This window comes from Rhipicephalus sanguineus, chromosome 3, assembly GCF_013339695.2.
Source record: "Rhipicephalus sanguineus isolate Rsan-2018 chromosome 3, BIME_Rsan_1.4, whole genome shotgun sequence".
NCBI classification, from domain to species: Eukaryota; Metazoa; Arthropoda; class Arachnida; order Ixodida; family Ixodidae; genus Rhipicephalus; species Rhipicephalus sanguineus.
The window spans coordinates 10,592,123-10,612,290 of NC_051178.1; the positions used below are offsets into that span (position 1 = coordinate 10,592,123).

At 51.9% G+C, this 20,168-nt stretch overlaps 1 protein-coding gene across 1 annotated transcript in view; it reads left to right on the forward strand.

Annotated features, from left to right (window-relative positions):
• Window positions 1-20,168, forward strand: part of LOC119384790 (transformation/transcription domain-associated protein-like) — a 946,434-nt gene that overhangs the window by 875,241 nt on the left and 51,025 nt on the right.

Sequence of the window (20,168 nt, forward strand, 5' to 3'; positions counted from 1 at the left end):
CTTTCCGGTGCTAGGGTTTGAACCTGTGTCCCTCTGGTCTGAAAGTGAGTACCTTGACCACTAGGCCACATGCTCATGGTTGCCCAGTGTGAACTGAACGAGTTTGTTCTACCGACAATGCAAAAAACAATTGGGAAGCAGTACACTTGCAATGGGTGCTTCACTGAAATATTTCATGTTGGCAGACTAAAAGCGATCTGCTGAACAATGCGTACGGTCAAAATCAGGAATTGCGCATTTCAGAAAAATTCCGACTGGGAGAAAATTGAATTCCTAACTCGAATTTCCATGACCGCTTGATGGTCCTTTTCTTGAGCCGTTCTAGAGGCTGACGAGCGCTGGATATAACATGAAAGGCGCCATGCCGATTCAGCCTGTAAACGGCATTCTGGGGATGGCCTATAATAAAACTGCACACTTAAGTTAGGAGGGACCATTGCGCATTGTGAAAGAAAAGCAGCAGGTCAGGCACGCCCACCATTTGCACAATAGGGGAAGGGCTGCTGAATTTTCTTGTTGTAATCATTGAATTACAAAGATGCATGCAACTCAAGCTTTTACAGAACCATAGACATTGCATTATATTTATCACCGGATGAAGGTGCTTTTGCTCCAGTGTAGCCTAAGCGAAAGTGTCATCAACCTGCTCCCATTCATCATCTTGAGATTGGTGGTTTTGCTGGCTGGCCTCTTGGTGATTCAGCTCAGACTATTTACAACGTAACCACTTACAGTGCAGGACCAGCTATAATGTGGTTTTTTTCTGACTCCCGTTGACCCTCCCATAGACCTCCATTTATATGCATGCTGCTAATTGTACAGTCCCCCAAGATGAAAGACCGCATATAATGCGGCTGCCGAAAATCCTCAGAGAGGCGAGGGAGTGAGCGCACTTCTCAGTGGTGCGCCCGCCGGGGAGAGAGCAACAGCAGTTCTACAAAAGAGGAGGCAATGCAGAGCGAACCGACAAGGAGCGGAGACAATGTGCAGTGTAGAGATTGGGAGGGGTTGCCTAGGTGATGGAGGAAGCCTGTTCTCCGGCCGCTTAAATTGTCGTGCACGCGCTCTGCTCCAAACACGTCCGCATAAAGTGTGCATTACTGCTGATTGGCTCTTCGTTTTTCTGTCGGGAAAATAGTTGCATCATCGTAGAGTGCAGATATTGCACGTACAACCTCAGTTTTCCCGCAAATGGCAATGGTTTAAGATGCAATCGACCCTTTGCCTTTGCCACCAACAGGTGGACTTAAAAGCTTGGCAGCCTTTTGCAGGATAGTTGCAGCGGCTGTTCTCCCCACTGCAAACTGAAACTTTGTTTAACCCTTTGCGGTCCGAAACCTTTTTTCACCTTCCGTTCATTCTGGTCCAAATCTAAAAGATTCAAGCCTCATGTAAAAGAAGTTGAATTACTCTTTTACAGATGGTGCATAGTGTAGTTTGAAAACGCACTCGTGGATCAACCGCAAACGAACTTGTCGAGCAGTGCCCGGCCACGGACCTCTGCATGCGCGTTGCGCTGTCGGGCAGGGCCCGACAATGGACCGCAAAGGGTTAATGCGTGCTGACCTTGGTTTAGCTCATGACTGTGATCTCTGCTACACCCGATCTCCATGTAGTCTTCGGCAAGCTTCTTGGGATGGCATGCCAAGTTACAACCCACATGCTAGGCCTAATGAGCACTAGCTGCCTCGTCATGTAGTGGCCATGGATGATCAAAGCTGCAGTTTGGTGCCGAGTCAATGATACATTTTGCAGTTGTTGCATTTGGAAGGGGTGGTTGTTGTGTAGGGCAGGAGCGCGGCGTAACCTGCGGCGGGCCGACGGAGAGGCCGAACGACGGGAGGGCGCATGGAGTGACGACGCAGAGACCAAGCTTCGGCGAGACTGACGGGAGACTGCTCTCCCGCGTTTATTGCAGGCGGTTTTAAGGAGCGAGAAGAAAGGTTATTGGTCCGCGAGGCACGGGTCACATGACCGGCACGGCCACGCCGGATTGGTGGTAGCAAAGAGGCATGGCAGAGACCTAGTTCCCCCTTGTAGCATGAATAGAGAGCACAACAGCACTGGTGTCTCAGTATGGCACCAGGGGTCACACGACACAACATCGTCCCGCCCTGGGAAGAATTGCATCCTTATACAATTCCAACTGTGGTACCTGCAATACGCAGAAGTTCAGTCTAGGAGAACACACACACACACAACCTAGGTTACAGAAAATTCATTTCACCGACACCTAACACAAGTGCCAGCTTGCACTGTTCAATGAACCTTCACACACGCGCACTAGAGCAGTAGGCTGGGGCTTACGCGTCCGCTGTGGGCGACGTGACCCAGGCCCTCCAGGAAGACTTTGCATGTGGCGGCTGTCGGAAGCAGACGTCGAAGACCTGTCCCCATCTCTCCAAGAAGAACTTGGTGGATTGCGGCTGCCGTGAGCCGATTCTGAAGACCCAGTCGCATTACTTCCCTCCCCCGTGTTGGCATTCGGTGCATTCACTGCAGGTGAGGAGGAATATCCAGGACTTTCCTCCTGAAGTCCCAACGGGTGATACTGGGTCGCAGGCAATTGAAGCTGCGCTTCCGCAGATGTAGAGTCGCACTGGACACCAGGGCCACCGCGAATGGCCTGCGCAGGGAACACCTGGTTGCTGATGCACAATCTTGAATGCGGCCGCCGACCGCGGCCGTCGTCGTCCTGGAGCCGTCGCAGCTCGATGGCGTCCTGCTGCCGTAGTGCCAGAGGCAGCAAACACAGCTTGGCAGACAGTGGCACGATGTGCTGCCACCTCTTGGCCCGGTGGACGTAGTCCTTGACACGTCCCAGGGCTCCACTATGCAGGTGCTCGAACCCCGGAGGTACACCTGCAGGAAGCTGCGATGAAACTGGTGTAGCCGGACGACACGTCAACGTTGCGCCATCGATCAGGAGTCCCAACTGCTGGATGGCATCGAGTCCCAGCAGTGAAGTGCCGTGTGCTGTCACGTAGAAGGTGACAAAGGCCCGCTTGCCATGGTGCTGCAAGTCTGTGCTGAAATACCCTAGGACCGGTATGCGGTGTTTCGAAAAATTCTGCAGTTGGATGGACGTTTGGAGCAGTCGGTGCTTCGAAGCGAAAAGCATGTCGAAGTCCTTCTTGGTCATTAACGATGCAGTGGCTCCGGTGTCCACCAGCAATGACATGTGGCTATGTCCTCCGACTATAACAGGGATGCTAGTCGGCGCAGCTTGCACGGACAGGACTGTGGCAGTGCTGGAGTCAGCGTCTCGCACGGGGTTAACTTCCTGCACCGATGCTCGTCGCTTACGGCAGGCTGCCGCGAAATGCCCTTTGATGCGGCAAAATTGGCAAATTTTCTTTTTGGCCGGACAATTTCTGGAATTCGCCAAATGCCCTAACTTGCCGCAACGAAAACAGGGGCCGACTTGAGGCTTGGGCGCAAGCTGTTGTACTTGCTGGCAGCGAACGCAGCATTGTGCCAGCGCCGTCGAGCCCGCGGAGCCATCTTGGACCCGGCCACCCGCGCCGGGGGGGAAGCCGCCGCCATGTTGAGTGATATGCGGGACCAGCGAAGCAGCCGACCCGCCATTTTGAGCCGCTGCGACGCACTGAATGCTGCCGCCGTAACCGAAGTGCGAACCGAGTAGCCGTTCATTCTCTCCGAATGCCGCATTGGCTTCGTTGAGCGCCTCCAAGTCGCATCCAACTTCTTCGGCTTTGTGCAGCGTAAGGGCTTCCCCGTACGACAGTAGTTTGGCCCGTGCATGTGCGTTGGCGACCCCGTGAATTACTTGGTCCCGCACTCTGTCGTCGTACGTAGCTCCGAACTTACATGACAGGGCCTTTTCTTTGAGCGCGGTGACGAAGTCAAGAAACGTTTCGCCGGGCAGTTGTTTGCGGCTCGTGAAAAGGTGCCGCTCGGCTAGCACGTTCGTTGACTCTGCGAAAAGCCCGTCCAGGAATTGTAGCAACGTGTCGTACTCCGTCGTCGCCGCATCTGTCGACACCGTGCCCGAGTCCGCCGCCGTCGGTGTACTGGCCGTGTGCGTAGCATTTGGGCCGCCGTGTGCTTCTAGCTGCTCCTGCGCCGCGAAGTACTTGCGCTGGCCCTCGATACCGAGCACGCTGATAAGTGCTGACGCGCGTCTTTCGTCCTCCCAGCCGCTTCCGCCGGCCGCCTTCAAGTGTACCTGGAAAATCTTTTTCCATAAATGCCAAGGAATGGAAGGCTTGCCGGGAACGTTGAGGAACGGAGGAAGGTTTGCAAAATGCGCCGCCATGTGTGCAGGAGGTAGGCAGTAGGCTCAAGCAGGAAGGTGGCGTCGTAGAGGGAGCCGGAGTGGGAACAAAGAAAAGTCAGGTCGACGCGCTTGTAGCGTGCAGGAAGCAGCACCGACGCGCAGCAGAAAAATGTGACTCGTAGCGTAGTGTCACGCACGTCGTGCTCTTCCTGGCGTCGCCTGTCGAACCGGGTTCAGCACCTCGTCGCCATGTGTTGTGTAGGGCAGGAGCGCGGCGGGCCGACGGAGAGGCCGAACGACGGGAGGGCGCGCGGAGTGACGACGCAGAGACCAAGCTTTGGCGAGACTGACGGGAGACTGCTCTCCCGCGTTTATTGCAGGCGGTTTTAAGGAGCGAGAAGAAAAGTTATTGGTCCACGAGGCACGGGTCACATGACCGGCACGGCCACGCCGGATTGGTGGTAGCAAAGAGGCATGGCAGAGACCTAGCTCCCCCTTGTAGCATGAATAGAGAGCACAACAGCACTGGTGTCTCACTATGGCACCAGGGGTCACACGACACAGCAGTGGTTTACATCTTCAGTGGAAACAAGGGCGTTCATTTGCAACACTCGAGTGGTGGTTCATTGTCGCCGCTGTTTTCGACATGACGTGCATGTGCCCGAGAAATCAAAAGGGTGCAGAATTTCAATCCGCCTGCGCCCTTCCCCTGGTGATACCAGTTTTCCCAGCCCCTACCGAAACAACAGAGGGTGGCACAGGAAAGCGTAAAAGGTGCATTGATATATAGTTTCTGCTCAATGTGGTATCTCGTCCACATAAGTGAGGAGTTCTGAAAAGTTAGTCAACGACTTTCTGCTAAGGTGCTTTTTTTTTCCTACGTTTGTTATGTCAGCATTAGCGTTGCAACATTTTCAGATTTAAGTAGATGCAAATTTACACTCCATTAACATGCCTCGATTATCGGAATAGCGCGGCTGCCTGTTCATCATATTTTGCACATGTGCATGCTTTGAAAAATGTTTTTGTCATAGTGTGGATATTCGTGACTCTGGCAACATACGTTATAAGCAGTCTATGCCACGAAACATCTCTCTGTATGTGTTTACTTGAAAAAGAATTAGATGCAAGTGTTGTGCTTGTGTAAATTGCCTTGCAGATATAGTGTTAAACACGGCTGTTTACCTGCATTTCGTGTATGGCCCGTGCTAGGATAGCTGGTTTATCTACTTCTTCACATATTTAGCTGCATGTGTGGTGTTCGGTTGAACGTTGTTCAATTTTTGTTTCAGTTTTATTTGAAAGCTGGTAACAAAGTACACCCTGAATAATGTAGTTGTAGCTGCATTTCAGCCTACAGTTCTAGTCGTGGCTGATACAGGCTTAACAGTTTACAGAATTGTGGCATGTTTTGTCAGTTGAAAGTTTAGTAATGTTCTTTTCTTAAAGTATGTGAATATTTGTGAATATTTATTTCAAATGGAAATGTGTTTTAAATGATTGCCGTGTCTTCAAAAGCTATTCAATTGTGTGTTCATATTCAGTTCGCTGTCATCACTGTTCAATTTGTATTTGATTTGATTCTAAAATTCACTATTTGCTCACTCTTTCTATGCACGAATCGATGACATGGGGCTTTGCTTTGCTGTCACTAAATTTCCAACACAGTGCATTTGCATTGTGTTGCATGATGCGTTTGACTTCTTTTTGAATAAGAGGCTGGGTCCGAGCTAGTTGGTACACTGACATTATGAAACCGTTAAGCGCACAAAGACGGGAACAAGAAGACGACACACAGAGCGCTACTTCCAACTGATGTTTATAGCGGCCCGATGGTTCCGACTGACCGGACATCGCGCCCGCACGGTAGAAGAGCTCTGCGAGAGCTTCCGCGACGAATTCCTTCCGGCGAATTACGAGTGGCGTTTGAGGAGGGAGTTGGAGCTACGCACCCAGCATCCAGACGAATCCTTGCTGGAGTACGTACGGGCGATGGACGAACTTTATCGCCTCGCTAACCCTCTCGCCACCAACGCGGAGAAAGTCGAGCGCGTTACACGGCAAGCGCACCCGACTTTTGCGGCTCACTTCAGGGGATGCAAGTTCGCAGACCTAGAAGAGCTCGCCGCCGAAGCGAAGCACATACAAGGGGACATCCTCGCGGCGCGAGCGTACCGCCCGCCTCCACCCGCAGCGCAGTCACTCGAGCCTCGCTGCGCGTGGAACGGTGGCGCGGCCAGTTCAGAGGCGTTTAGGGGTAACGCGTCAGCATCGTTCGCTGATGAGCACGTACCGTGCGGTTGGGAACTGTCAGACCGCGCTTTGGACCCTTACGCTTACGCGCTTCGTACGGCCCGTGCTGCGCCTGCACGTGGTCGAGACGAGCCCAGACGAGCGGTGCAACGCGGAGCGAGGCCCGCCGGATCGTGGCGACGAGCGCCCGGGCCGGCGTGGTTTCCGCGGTCCTTGCTACCGGTGCGGCGCACTGGGGCACATCGCTCGCGAATGCGGCCGCACGCCGGGTCAGGAGCGAACACGCGGTTCGGGAAACGGACGACGCCGCCGGTGAACCACGTCGGGCACCGCGCGGCGATCAGTAGTCCTACCGATGCGCTCGGATCACTAGCACCTACGGTCTGTCGCGCAGGTGATGCCCTAGACTCGCCCGCACCGTTAATCGAGTTAACGATAGCTCGAAAGAAGTTTGTAGCACTTTTGGATACTGGGGCAAGCGCTTCATTATTTGGGAACGAGGTGTTGCACCATCTCTGCGAGAACAATATCCGCTTGAGACAAAGCAACACCACCTTCCGCCTTGCTTCGGGCACAGCGCAATCGAGCGGTGCGGCTAGACTTGTGATCCGCTGGGAAAGACGCGTGAGGCGACAACGCTTTGTCCATCTTCCCGAGTTGTCGATGCCTCTAATCCTGGGTCGAGACTTTCTCGCCAAGTCAGGTATTGTCATTGACATTGCAAGAGGGGGTTACCGAGAGCGCGACGGCGACGCGCTAAAGCTTTTCTCGAAAGCACCCGCATTGACAACGGCATGCCAATCGCAGGGAGCAGCGCGAGTGAGAGAGCAGGAAAGCGCGCGGAGTAAGCGAGTAACCCCGCCAGAACAATGTGCCACGGTACAGGGAAGGTCAGTGCACCCGCTTTTGGCAGAAGCACACAGCATGCCAGAAAGGGAAAAGGTGCAGCTGTCGTCGCTGTTGTACGAGTACGACGCGATTTTCACTGACCGCCCGGGCCGCACTACGCTGGTCAAGCACACAATTGACACGGGTGACGCACGACCTTGGAAATGCAATCCCCGACCAATTAGCTTGGCTAAGCGGAAAGCACTTGACGCCGCCTTGGACGAACTCATCGACACAGGCGTGGTCGAAAGGTCAAACAGCCCATGGGGTTTCCCGGTTGTTCTAGTTCCAAAGAAGGATGATACATATCGCCTTTGTGTAGACTACCGCAGGCTGAATGAGGTTACGAAGAAGGACGCATACCCTCTTCCATCCATTTCATCGTTAGTGTCCAACCTAGGCGGGGCGAAGTACTTTACGACGCTCGATGCTAATCGTGGATATTTTCAGGTCGAAATGGACGAGCGGGACAGAGAGAAGTCAGCTTTCACATGCCACAGGGGACTTTTTCAATTCAGGAGAATGTCTTTTGGCTTGGTGGGGGCTCCCGCTACTTATCAGAGGCTAATGGACCAAGTTCTGGGAGATGCAAAGTGGCAGCACGCCCTCGCATATCTAGACGACATAGTGGTTTACTCGAAAACGTTCGATGAGCACTTGCGCCACTTAAGAGACGTTCTAGAAAGGCTGAGGTCTGCGGGCATCACTCTGAACCCGAACAAAGCTCAGATAGCGGCGACCCGAATAACATTGTTGGGATTCACGCTTGACGAGGGTCGCATTTTGCCGAATAAGGGTAAGCTTGAAGCGATAGTCAGCTATCCGTCGCCGAAAGACATCGGCGAGCTGAGGCGCTTTCTGGGGATGGCGAACTTCTATCGCCAATTCATTCCAGACTGCGCGACAGTGCAGGCACCTTTGACAAAGCTCTTGAGGAAAGGCGAGCGTTGGGCTTGGGGTCAAGAGCAGGAGGCCGCACTGCGTCGCCTCACTAAGTTGCTGGCTAACCCGGCTGAACTGCAGCTACCCGATTTGAACAGGGAGTTTGTGATTCAAACAGACGCAAGCGACCTGGGCTTAGGAGCAATTCTGCTTCAGGAGCATGGAGGTGCCCTCCGACCGATTGCGTTCGCGAGCCGTTCGTTGACGCCGGCGGAGAGGAACTACTCGGTAACAGAGAAAGGGCGTCTCGCGATAGTTTTCGCTCTCCGTAAGTTTGACTATTACATTGACGGAGTGGCGTTTGTTATTGAGACAGACCACATGGCGCTCACGTGGTTGAGGCGCTTGAACGAACCAAGTGGCCGCCTGGCTCGTTGGGCATTGCTTCTGCAGCGTTACGACTTCACCGTACGCTACCGCAAGGGCAAGAGCAATGCCGCGGCCGACGCACTATCGCGTGCTCCAGTCCGTCACGAGACTGACCCGGAACGGACTGAGAGCGAGACACTCGAGGTAGCGCTAACGGAAACAGTAGAACAAACGTCAGTTCAAGGCACAAGCGTGAACCACGTAGAGGCTGTCGTTAGCGCGGGGATTGTTTTCAGCAGAAGGGAGCTGTTAGAAGCTCAGCAGAAAGATCCGTTTTGTCGAAAGGTGTTCGACGGGCTCCGGGAGCCGGGTGGCGAGGCCACCGCGCACACGGGGGCAGCTGGTATTGCTGTCGGTGCGGAGCGCTCGGCAACAGCTGGTAATGCTGTGAGCGCACTGGATTCTTATCTGCTGGATTCTGATGGCGTCCTGCTGAGGTACATCCCATCTGACGATGACACAAGTGAGTCATTCAAGGTCGTGATACCGCGCAAGTTGAGAGGAGCACTGCTTCGCTACTTTCAGGACTCGTGCATTGCTGGGCATGCGAGCGGCCCTAAGACTTATGCTAAGTTGTGTCGCCTCGCTACCTGGCCAGGCATGAAGCGGGATGTGATTCGTTACGCCCGTTCATGCCATGTGTGCCAAAGCGTCAAGCCCCGAGGCGGACGACCGCCCGGCCTCATGCAGCCGATCAACAGCCAGACCCCCTGGCAAATCGCGGCATGTGACGTAATGGGACCGTACCCCACAACTCCTAGCAGAAACAAATTCTTGCTGGTGGTCACGGATCACTTCACTAAGTGGGTAGAACTTTTCCCCCTTAGAAAGCTGACGGCTCGAGTGATCTTGGATAAGTTGATGGAGGTTTTCACCAGGTTTGGTTTCCCTGAGCAGTTGATAACAGACAACGCGTCTTATTTTACTGCGAAGGTGTTTGTTGACACGTGCGCCGCGCTTGGCATTAAGCACAAGAAAACAACCACCTACCATGCTCAGTCGAACCCCACGGAACGAGTTAATCGCAACATCAAGCACATGCTTGTCGCGTTCTCTGAAAGGCACAAGGACTGGGATACCTACCTTCCAGAGATCGGGTTTGCGTTGCGATCGACTGTGAACCGCTCGACTGGGTATGTGCCTTCTTTTCTAAACCTGGGGAGAGAACTGCCGAATCCGATGGAGACTGTACTCGCGGATCGCAGTGGAGTGCCAGTGGCGTCATCAGCACGAGCTGAATACGCAGCGCAGTTGCGCGAGAAGCTAGCGGAAGTTTTACGTAAAGCACGCAGTAATCTCAGCACTGCTAGGGCACAACAGAAGGCGCAGTACGACCGCTCGCATCGGAACGTACACTACGAAGTGGGCGATCTGGTGCTGCGACACCATCATGTTCTTAGCGACGCTAGCAAACAGTTTGCAGCCTCGCTGGCACTGAAATGGTCCGGGCCGTACCGAGTGCGAGAGAAGGTTTCCTCGAAGAATAAAAGGCAACCACCGACCAAATAAATGTTTTAAAAAAGAAAGAAACGACGTTTCGGCTTCCATACGGAAGCCTTGTTCACAATGAAGCCATGAACACCAAAAGCATCTAACTATACAGGTTTCAGTAAGTGACGTAAGCACCGCGCATAGCACGAGGGTGGTTGCCTTTTATTCTTCATGTTTCGTCCCGACCAGACGGGCTTCCGTCGAACTCTCGATTTCAGAAGGTTTCCTCGCTTGTTTATCGGCTCGCGAACATGAAAGGCAAACCGAGCGGCGGACCAGTGCACGTATGCGACTTGAAACGCTACGTGTCACGGGAGGAGCATGGGGACGACTATCAGTCCCCCTCCGAGCCACAGGCGGCGGCTGAGAACGCTCGAAACCGAGTGAAAAGCCCTGAGCCGCGGTACTTCTTGCGAAACAGGCGGAGACAACTCTGCATGTTGGATAAGCAAAAGGGAAATAGGTGCCGCCGGGACGGCTTGGAGAGGAGACCGCCTCCTCACGCCGAGCCCACACCCACATTACGTCGTCGTTGTCGCAGCCCCACCACCACCGGCAAGCATCGGCATGGACGCCTGACTGGAGATCGACCGGTACATCACGCCGCCACTTCCACGCTACCCCATCGCCTCACCGCCCAGCCTCCACACAAGAGGGCCGAAAATCAACGCCAACCCAACTGGGAGAGCCAGCTGCCTCGGGGCCGCAGCCACCGGGACGTGCCAGGGTTGTGTGGACACCCCGATGGCCTATGCTCCCTCAAGGCCACGGCGCAGCACGCCGAAAACCCCGAGCCCCGCCAGACCGGAGGAGCCCGAACCATGCGGGAGAGGCCGCCTGGAACGAAACACTTGGTTGACTCGCTCCTCTCAATCACCAACAACGACCAGCGAGGCGGGGCCCAAGGAGGTGCGGTCCGGACCACGGGGCTGCAGGAGCAGGCCAGACCTACCGCAGCAGTGACGGCGGAGGCGACGAGTGGGGAAGCCAAGACGCAAGTGGGCACGGCAGCGAAGACCGCAACGAAGCCGGTGGTGGCTACTTCGGAGGCAGCGGCGACGCCAGTGGGGGCACCAGCGACACCCACGGCAGAGGGCCGACCGCAGGAGGGCACGGACCTGGACCGATTTGTCCTAGCCTTTCTCGATGAGGAATAACAAAATATTACCTCATGGTGCAATCTCTGTCGTCCGAGGGCTTTCTTAAGGGGAGGAGGATGTGGGAGAGCACGCGCGCCCATTTCCTTCCCTTAAGGCTGGCGCGATCGCGAACTGACAGCGGGAGTCAAAGGACCACTAGGAGAGGAGCACCTTCGCCCTTTCCGGACAACCCCTTCTTTCCCGCTGCTCCTCGCGTCAATCCTCGCATCCCGGCTCGCGGGAAAGGGAACTCGCCCTGCGAGGGAAACAACCCTCGCGGTGGGGAGGGACACGGGAGGTGAATAAAACAACCTAGCAGACAGGCAGACGGTCTCTCGTGCCCTTGCTGACCTGCGAAGGAACATCTCACCGCCCCGAGACCCGCGAGCCGATCATCGACCGAAGGTGTAAGCGTTACCCTTTGTTTTTCTACGAGAGCGGACTATCCCTCTACGCGACATTTACGCGTTATTGCTAACGTAGCAATAAAGTGTTGTTTGTCGTGCTAGCCTGTTGCCTTATTCGCCTGAACCCGTCGTAGCTGCAATGACGCGCGCTACGGGAAGGGGACGTTGACACGGTACGACTATTTGCGGCTGGGACCGGAGCTAGGCTTCTGCACCAGCCGTGCATAGAGCGGACCCCCTCACATGACCGGCATGACCATGCCGGATTGGTGGTGGCAAAGAGACATGGCAGAGACCCAGCTCCACCCAGTAGCATTAACAGAGCGCAACCGCACTGGTGTCTTAGCATGTCACCAGGGGTCGCGTGACACAACACCCAGCAACGATGCTCGATGCAATGCTGCCAACGGCCACCGACGAAGACAATCTCGACGTCGCTGCTTATTTGCAACGCATCGAAGAAGCTCAACAGCTCGCCCGCCTGCGAATCAAGAACCAGCAGAGGGTCGACAACCACAACTATAATCTTCGACGACGCCACATGGAATACCAACCCGGTGACCGTGTGTGGGTTTGGACGCCGATACGCCGTCGGGGACATAGCGAGAAGCTTCTTCGGCGATATTTCGGGCCATACAAGGTGCTTTGACGTCTCGGCGCTCTAGACTACGAGGTTATCCCGGACGGCATTACGAGCTCTCAAAGGCGCCGTGCACGATCTGAAGTCGTCCATGTCGTGCGCCTTAAGCCATTTAATGCGCATTAGCGAACCTGAAGACTGTATCTTTTGCTTTATTATTGTAATTTTGCTTGTGCTTATTGCTTGTTGTAATTTATTTGTGTATGCACTTGTTTTTTTTTTCTATGTTCTGTCACAAGCATCGAGACGATGCTCTTTCAGAGGGGGGCAACGCTACGCCCACTTCTTGTTTTATTTTGATATATTCAGGTTTGACCAGCATGGACGGTTAGCAACGCTCGTCATTGATTGTGCCGCAGTTTTCGAGAAGCTTCGCAATTGTAGTAGATCATTTTGTTAAAATTGCACGCAGGATGCGAATGGTCTAGATTATTCCGGAGCTTGCATGACCACCAGTGATAAGACTGGCAAGTTCGATGCATGATGTATAAAAGACGGCGCGTCCAAGCCATGAGCAGATTATCGATGGCCGACGCCCAGTTTGCCGCTATCAGTGTACAGCGTGTATTGCTGTGGATTGAGTTTTCGTTTCCCGGCCACAAGTTCGGCCAAATAAACAGTTTCATCTCGACAGATGGCACTGTGAGTGAAGCGGATCACATGCGACAGATGGTGCCACAGCGCTGTGCATATCGCTGCAATAAAGGTATCAGCGCTGGGTGACGACACGACATTCTAGCTGTTCTTACCTCCCTCCGCACGCCTCTCGGCCGTTCATGCTTGCTTTATTTGTAACTGCCGTGCACCGACAGTGCAACTTTTTGACCCTTCTTCCTACACAACCACCGCATAGTCACCGTCTTGCCTGTGAATGGGTCTAAGGCAGCAAATAAATTTCCACATAACATGCATTGTTTGAACGGTGAGAAACGAAACACAGGGTTGAAATTTGTATCATAGCCCTGAAACAGCGGTGTTGGAACAAGACGACGCAGAAGAAAAGCGGTCAGGATGGCAGCAGCAAGCAAAGGCCCACCACGGTGAGAAGTGCTGTTAGAAGCCCTCCCATTGTGTCTGAAGTGAAGGGCATGAGAAGTCCAGCCATGACACAACAAAGCAGATGGTGGCAGCAGCAGCAGCCAGTCGAAGTGCACCCCACGTTTTACCAGACTTGCCTTTCTTTTATTTATATTTTTTATTATTTAGTGACACTCTTGTGTCTTTTCCTAGCACTTTCGATCGAGCACTTCCAACTATTCAGAAAGAGTCTTCTCTGAAAAATAGCATAACTTTATTTAAAGGGCTAAAATGAAAGATTGGGTGCTGAAATCAGTAGACACAAAGCTTCATTTCAGGCAGAAACGAGCAGAAAGTAATGACTTTTATGCACCAAATGACATGTGTAGCAGCCACACCATGCACTAGAGGAGGTGAGGTTTAACATCACTGGAAACGGGCGTTCCAAAAATACCAGTTGTCGCCCGTGTCTCTCAACCCGCTCAGCTCCCACTACGGTCCCTAGAACCACTACCAACAACACTGCCAGAGGACAATGCTCCCTGGTAGGGGGAAGCCCCCCAAGAGTGGGGCACGTGTTATACCCCTGTCACACGAGGAGTGCACTTCGCCGCTAGTGTTATTCACACGCTGTCACAGGGGAACACTTAGTGACTCTTGCTGCAGAGCGCACATGACGGCGAGTGCGTTCGCCAAACTCACTTCGCTGCGACGGCGTGTGTAGCCTTGGTAGCAGTGGCTCGAGAATAAATAAGTTACTATCCGAAGCCGACTTGCTAGCGTTTTTTATACTATCGTTTTCGTTATTAGGAATATCTTGAGGGGTGGAAGTGCTGCGCCATTTGCGCCACGCTGCGCCAATCCGCTTGTGCTGCGCCATCCTGCTCCAAAACGCATGATTGCGCCGAAACTGCTCCCAAGCGGTCTTTGGTGCACGGCCTCCGCGATGGGCTCCGGTGCGCTGCCCGAACCGATCACCGAGACTTTGTCTGGGCAAGTTGGTGCGACATTGCAAAATATAACAGCACGAGGGACGGGACTGAAGACACAAAAACCACAGGACGGAGTGTTGCACTCGTGCTGTGGTTCTTGTGTCTTCAGTCCCGTCCCTCGTGCTGTTATATTTTGCAATGCGATCACCGAGGCTACGTTTGGTGCCTTCATGTGCCGCTGTCATCCGTGTCATGGCGCGCCTAAGCGAGCTTATATCATCACATCACTTGGCGCGCTCTCGTGACCTTGTCGAAGGCGCAAAAAACCTAGCGAGCTTGTATTGGAGCTAGCTACAAGAAAGTGAGTTGTGCAGCCATATTTCGATTGTGACGCCGGCAGCAACGGAGTTTTTTGGCACGCTGCGCGCACGAGGTGGTAAAGAGGCGACCATTATTTAGACACTTTGCATTAAGGAAACCGCTGTATACCTGAGTGTGTAATATGGATTTTGTGTCGTAAGTCTGCATGAGAACGAAAAATTTGTTTTATCCGTTTGCGGTCAATGAAGCCACTACCAACAGCGAAACCACTCACAGGGCTTCGATCTGTGTAAGTCGGTGGTACCATTTACGAAACACATTTTTTAGCCAGAGCATGCATCTCCATGTGCAGAATTTGTTATTTTGCATGGCACACAAGCCCTTAGACGTTATAAATGCAGCATGTAAACGCGCTCGTGCAGCGACGAGCTTAGCCTCGCTAGTGCGACCGGTCGCGTTGTTCGATTTTGGCTCATCACAACCTGCGCTCGGCTCGTGGTCGAGTACGCTGTAGCACGTAACATTCGCTCGCACCATCTGCAGCACATGACATGCCGCCGTTGCTGTGTGTGGTTTGGTACATGAGGTGGCGAGTGAAGAGATATACAAAAAAGAACAAGATAGACACTTCGAACGTTTATTACTGAAGACGAATGTGAGGTAGTACGAAAACAGAAACACGGGATACAAATTGTGCGCTTGCGACATCTAGTATCATCGCACCCCAAGTGCCATATTTGCGTGCGTATAACCGACGCCAATAATTGACAAATCTTGGAAGGGAACTTGAAGGGAAAAGGTGGAAGCGCGTGGCGCATTTTTTGGCCCGATTTACGCGCGTTTGGAGGGTCGCGCGCGTCATTTTGACGAACGCTATCTCAAAATCGCGCCGCCGCGTCTTCCTACTCGAAGTAGAAAAGAAAACGCCTCGTGCGGCGCATCGCCCGCTCGTCCGTCAAGCTGAGTTTAGGGTGCAGGCGCGTGTTTGTTTGGTTTCTTCCAATGCCTCCTGATGGCGCTGACCTCCGCGCATTTCGAAGGAACTTTTTGAAGTCAGCGTAGGCTTTTGACGAAAATAGGCTTTTGAAGTCAGCGTAGCTTTTGACGCAAAAACGCCACTGCTGAAAAACGTTCATTACCATGAACGTTTTTCATTTGTCAGTCTAGTCAAGTGTAGCTATTCAAAACGTCGCTTATCTCGTTTTCTTGAGCCATTGCTCTATCACGGCTGTGATGTTTTTATGATAACACGTACGCGTGTGTGTGTATATGTGTCATTTGTTTAAAGGACCCCTGAAACCGAATTTGGAAACTCGAGATGCTTGTGTTGTTTGATAGTCCTGCATACGGGGGCACTTCTGACCGATTATGAGTGGCGACCGTGCCTTTAAGATATCTTAACTTCGTTTTAAAGTAAGCCTGAGTGCTCATCTGAATTTTGAACTCCTATCAACATAACCACTAGTATGACGTAGACGTAGGCCCCTTGTGACGTTGCAGAGGTAAAGCAAGTGTTGTCGACGTCATAGACAGAAATATGCGCGGTGCACTGTGGTATATTGCGAAACATGTTTGCTCTTTGCTTCTCCCACCTTCTCCTTCTTCGGTACGGGTCGGCAGGCAGCGTGAGCTCTCCGTGTGTGTGTTCTCCAACTGGCAGTTCAACAAGCGCGTGGCCGACGTCACCCAATACTGAGCGCACGTCATCACGCGTGCCCCGAGGCGCGACCGCCGCGGCGCGGCGCTAGTTTCTTATCCTCTTTCGGCGCGCGTTTTGAACCTACACTAAAAATCATCATAATTAACGCTGCTAGGATTAATTAGACATCACTTTGGAGGATTTACGGTGTCATTCCGTGATTACAAGACACAGACCTACTTATTACAACATAAATGTCACAAACAAAAAATCGGCTGTCAGGGGCCCCTTTAAGTGTGGTTGGTTCATCAATATTGAATGTTTTCTAAAATCGTTGGAATTTCTTGTGTTTACAAAAAATAAAAAAAAATTAAACAACAATGATGCTTGACCCTACAATTCTGCTCCAAAACTAACTTGCATTGCTCCAAAACACACATTTTGGTGCTCCAAAGCTGCTCCAAAACAGCATTATTCCTGCTCCCTGAGCTGCTCCAAAACACTCAAGCCCGCTTCCACCCCTGTATCTTTATGCATTAAAAGATACTATACCTCAAAGAGCTACTCCGCTGTTCTTGCTCTCAGGCAGTTTATAGCAACGACCGCTAGGGGCATGATCGAAACACGCCGTGCAATGGCCGCAGCCGCCACGTTTGTACGTAAAGTTTATTTTTAGAACTGCTTTAGCTGTAACACATTAGTACTTGAGAAAGATTGCCTGAAATAACAAATATCTGTTGTGCTGCTTAAGTACCCATAGCCATTACCACCATTTCCAAAGTGCACTCCCCTTCCTCGTGTAGCCGCCACAATGACATTCTGGGGCGTAAGTGTACTCGCTCAAAATGACACCAGTGTGATCGGGGTATTAACACCTTTGTGGAAGGGTGGGACGTAAAAAAGCATGCACCCGCGATGACAATCCTCCAGAAATACAGCTAACTGTTCAAAAATATCTGAAATAAACTCTATCAGAACAGTCGCGTCGTCCAAGTAGAATTTCCATGTTTTTGTCATTTCTTCCAATTTTTGGTCAGTATCCCCTTAAGATAAGGGCAAATTAACTGTGATGAAAATTAATTCAAAATAATTGGTTGATTTCATTGTAAGATCATGAGCAGCTGGGACTGTTTAGGCACCTGGCAAAAAAGATTTCACCCATGCGTTTCTTTCTACACGGCCTCTGAGATCCGCTTTGGCAGCACACACAAGTGAACCCAAGGAATATACAGTCAAACCTCGTTACAATGAACACCACATTAACGAACATTTCAAATTAACGAATTTTTCAGAAATCCCGTGCCGACTGCTTATAGTTTTAATGTAAAAATATTTCACTATGAACTTCAGAATAACGAATATTTCAGAATAACGATCGTTATTTAATTCCCGTGTAATCATAACAACACCTCAGTACTATGAACTTATATCCCGAAATGCGAGCATTCTTAGATTTCAGTGTATCGGTCATGGCAGTCGGAGCTGTAAGGTAGCAGACGACGCAGCGCGAAGAGCGGACGCCCTCCCGCAAAAACCTGGGATGGCGCGGGAGGAGAAAGACGCAGGCGGAGAGCTTTTTTTTCCCCTCCGTTGCAGAGGCGACAACGCATCAGGTTTTGTAAAGGCCCAACCGCATGCATTGCACGCAACTTTCGAGCGAAGGCAACTGCGACAAACGGGCTCCGTCGCGACGGGAGCACCCATATGTCAGCGACAAAGTGTCACGGTTGCTCGATTGAAAACTATTGCGTGCACGCAGGCAAATTACGAAAAAGAATTAGAGTAGATGAATGACAACATGCCAAATTTATTATTGTCTTGTTAGAGATAAGGATGCCATAAAAGTGTTTCGTGACTTTCTTTTTTTGCAATCGTATGTTTAACCGCGACAGTAGTATCTGCTGTGATCCCATGGCACCCGGAAGCGTACGCTGCCTACGCTACGTCGCACTTTGCAAACTGCGTTATATTGGGGTTAGTCCACAAGGCGCATCTCGACAACTTTTCCTCATGCTGTCATAGAACGTTTAAGAAAAGCCGCAGCGCCTCACATCGTTGCTTCGCAGGGAGAAGGGCTACTGGGGCTACCTCACATGACGACGATGTTGACATTGCAGCAAGCTACCACCGACACATCAAAACGAACCGTCGATCAAAACAAACGACAAAATACGGCTGCTGCCTCGCTCTCCGCGTGAGATGGGGCTGTAAAGAAAGTAGTCTATAACTTGCATTCCTTGAAGTACGCGCCGATTGGAAGCATCACGAGCAAATTGCAACCGAAGCGAGGGTCAGAGATGCTGCCATGTTGCCGGATATCGTTATGCTCACTTCCGGGCGACAAGCGGTGTTTTCTGGCTTTCCAGAAACCTGGGACAAGCGACTGCAATGGCTGGCCCTCCGCGACAGCAAATCCTGTCGGCCGTCGCTCAAAACTCGCGTGCATGCAGTTGGGCCTTAAAGGATTGCAGCGATGACACGGACGACGACGTCGCGGTAGCACCCAAAGATCGCGACGAGTCCGTGTCGGCCACAGATGCGTTGGACTACTTGAGGAAACTCCGCATATTTATAGAAAAAAGCGGAACAGCGACGGAAGCGGCGCATAAAAATGCAGACGGTCTAGAATCGTTCATGACGCAGAGTTTGTGCTGCACCCGTTAAAAAACGATCACGGACTATTTCGAATAAACGAGCCTTGTCTGACGGTCACGTGTGCATTGTTGTGACAAACGAGTTCAAGGACGTACCGTTGCAAAGGTAGGACGTTTGCGTTACTGAAATTCTATTGTTATGGTAAATTTTGGGGCTTTCACTATAACAACCTTTCAGAATAACGAACATTTTTCCGCGGTCCCCTGAAGTTCGTTATACCGAGATTTCACTGTACCAGGGCAGAGGATTGCCTCCCAATGTTGTGGTGATCACAGATGAGGAGGATGGAAACGGAAGGTGACAGATGAGATAGCCCTGTGAATTTTGAAATCTTTGCTCTTTGTCCATGCTGATTGAATTACTTTTTTGGGGGGAAATGAGGCTTTTTGCCTGAGCCCTTTTGATACAGTGTAGATACATAGGAAAGGCTAAAATGGGTGGTTTCTAAAACTTTTTTAGCAATTTTTGCTATCCCCTGCATAGACACTGCACTTTCCTTGGATCAGTAACTGCAATTCATAGTGAACATGCGAATTTTGTACAAAACTACACCATGTATAACTTGATTTTTTTTTATTGCGATAGCAATTATATGGACAGTCTCGGCTGGAAAATGTCCGCCCCCGTCGCCGTCATGCACCGTATATGTATAAGTATGTATATATATATATAAAAGCCCCAAAGAAAAATAATTCAGAAAAATGCTTCCGAAGCGCGGAATCGAACCAGGGACCTCTTGCTCCGCAGCGAGTGGCACTAGCCACTACGCCACGGAACGCAGGTCCTCCGCATAGCTAACGGCGAGCGTTTTATACACACCCTTTGCCGCTGGACGGACTCAGAGATGGCCGACGCTCATAAGCGTTTCTTCATTACCAGCGAGATGGCGCTAGGAGCGCGACGAGCGCATTTAAAAGTCGTCGGCGAGCTCGCTCGCTTCTTGTATTTGCGCAAGGAGAACCTTGGCCTTCCACTGTCTGCTCGCGCGGTTTTCTCGTGGTGAGGGCAAGAGGGATATTTCACGCTTTCACCGTGATGTCCGCGCTCATGTTACGGAGCGCCGCTAAACGACGCCGCTAAACGAACAAACAGAAGATGAGCGCGAACTATCAAGTGTCACAGCTCGACACTTGAAGCACGCTAGTTTCCTTCGCTGCTTCGGCCGCCTTTGTAACAGGAGCGCTGTTCAAACTGAAGAGTATCCATTGGCGAGCCTCACTTCGTATAGCATTAGT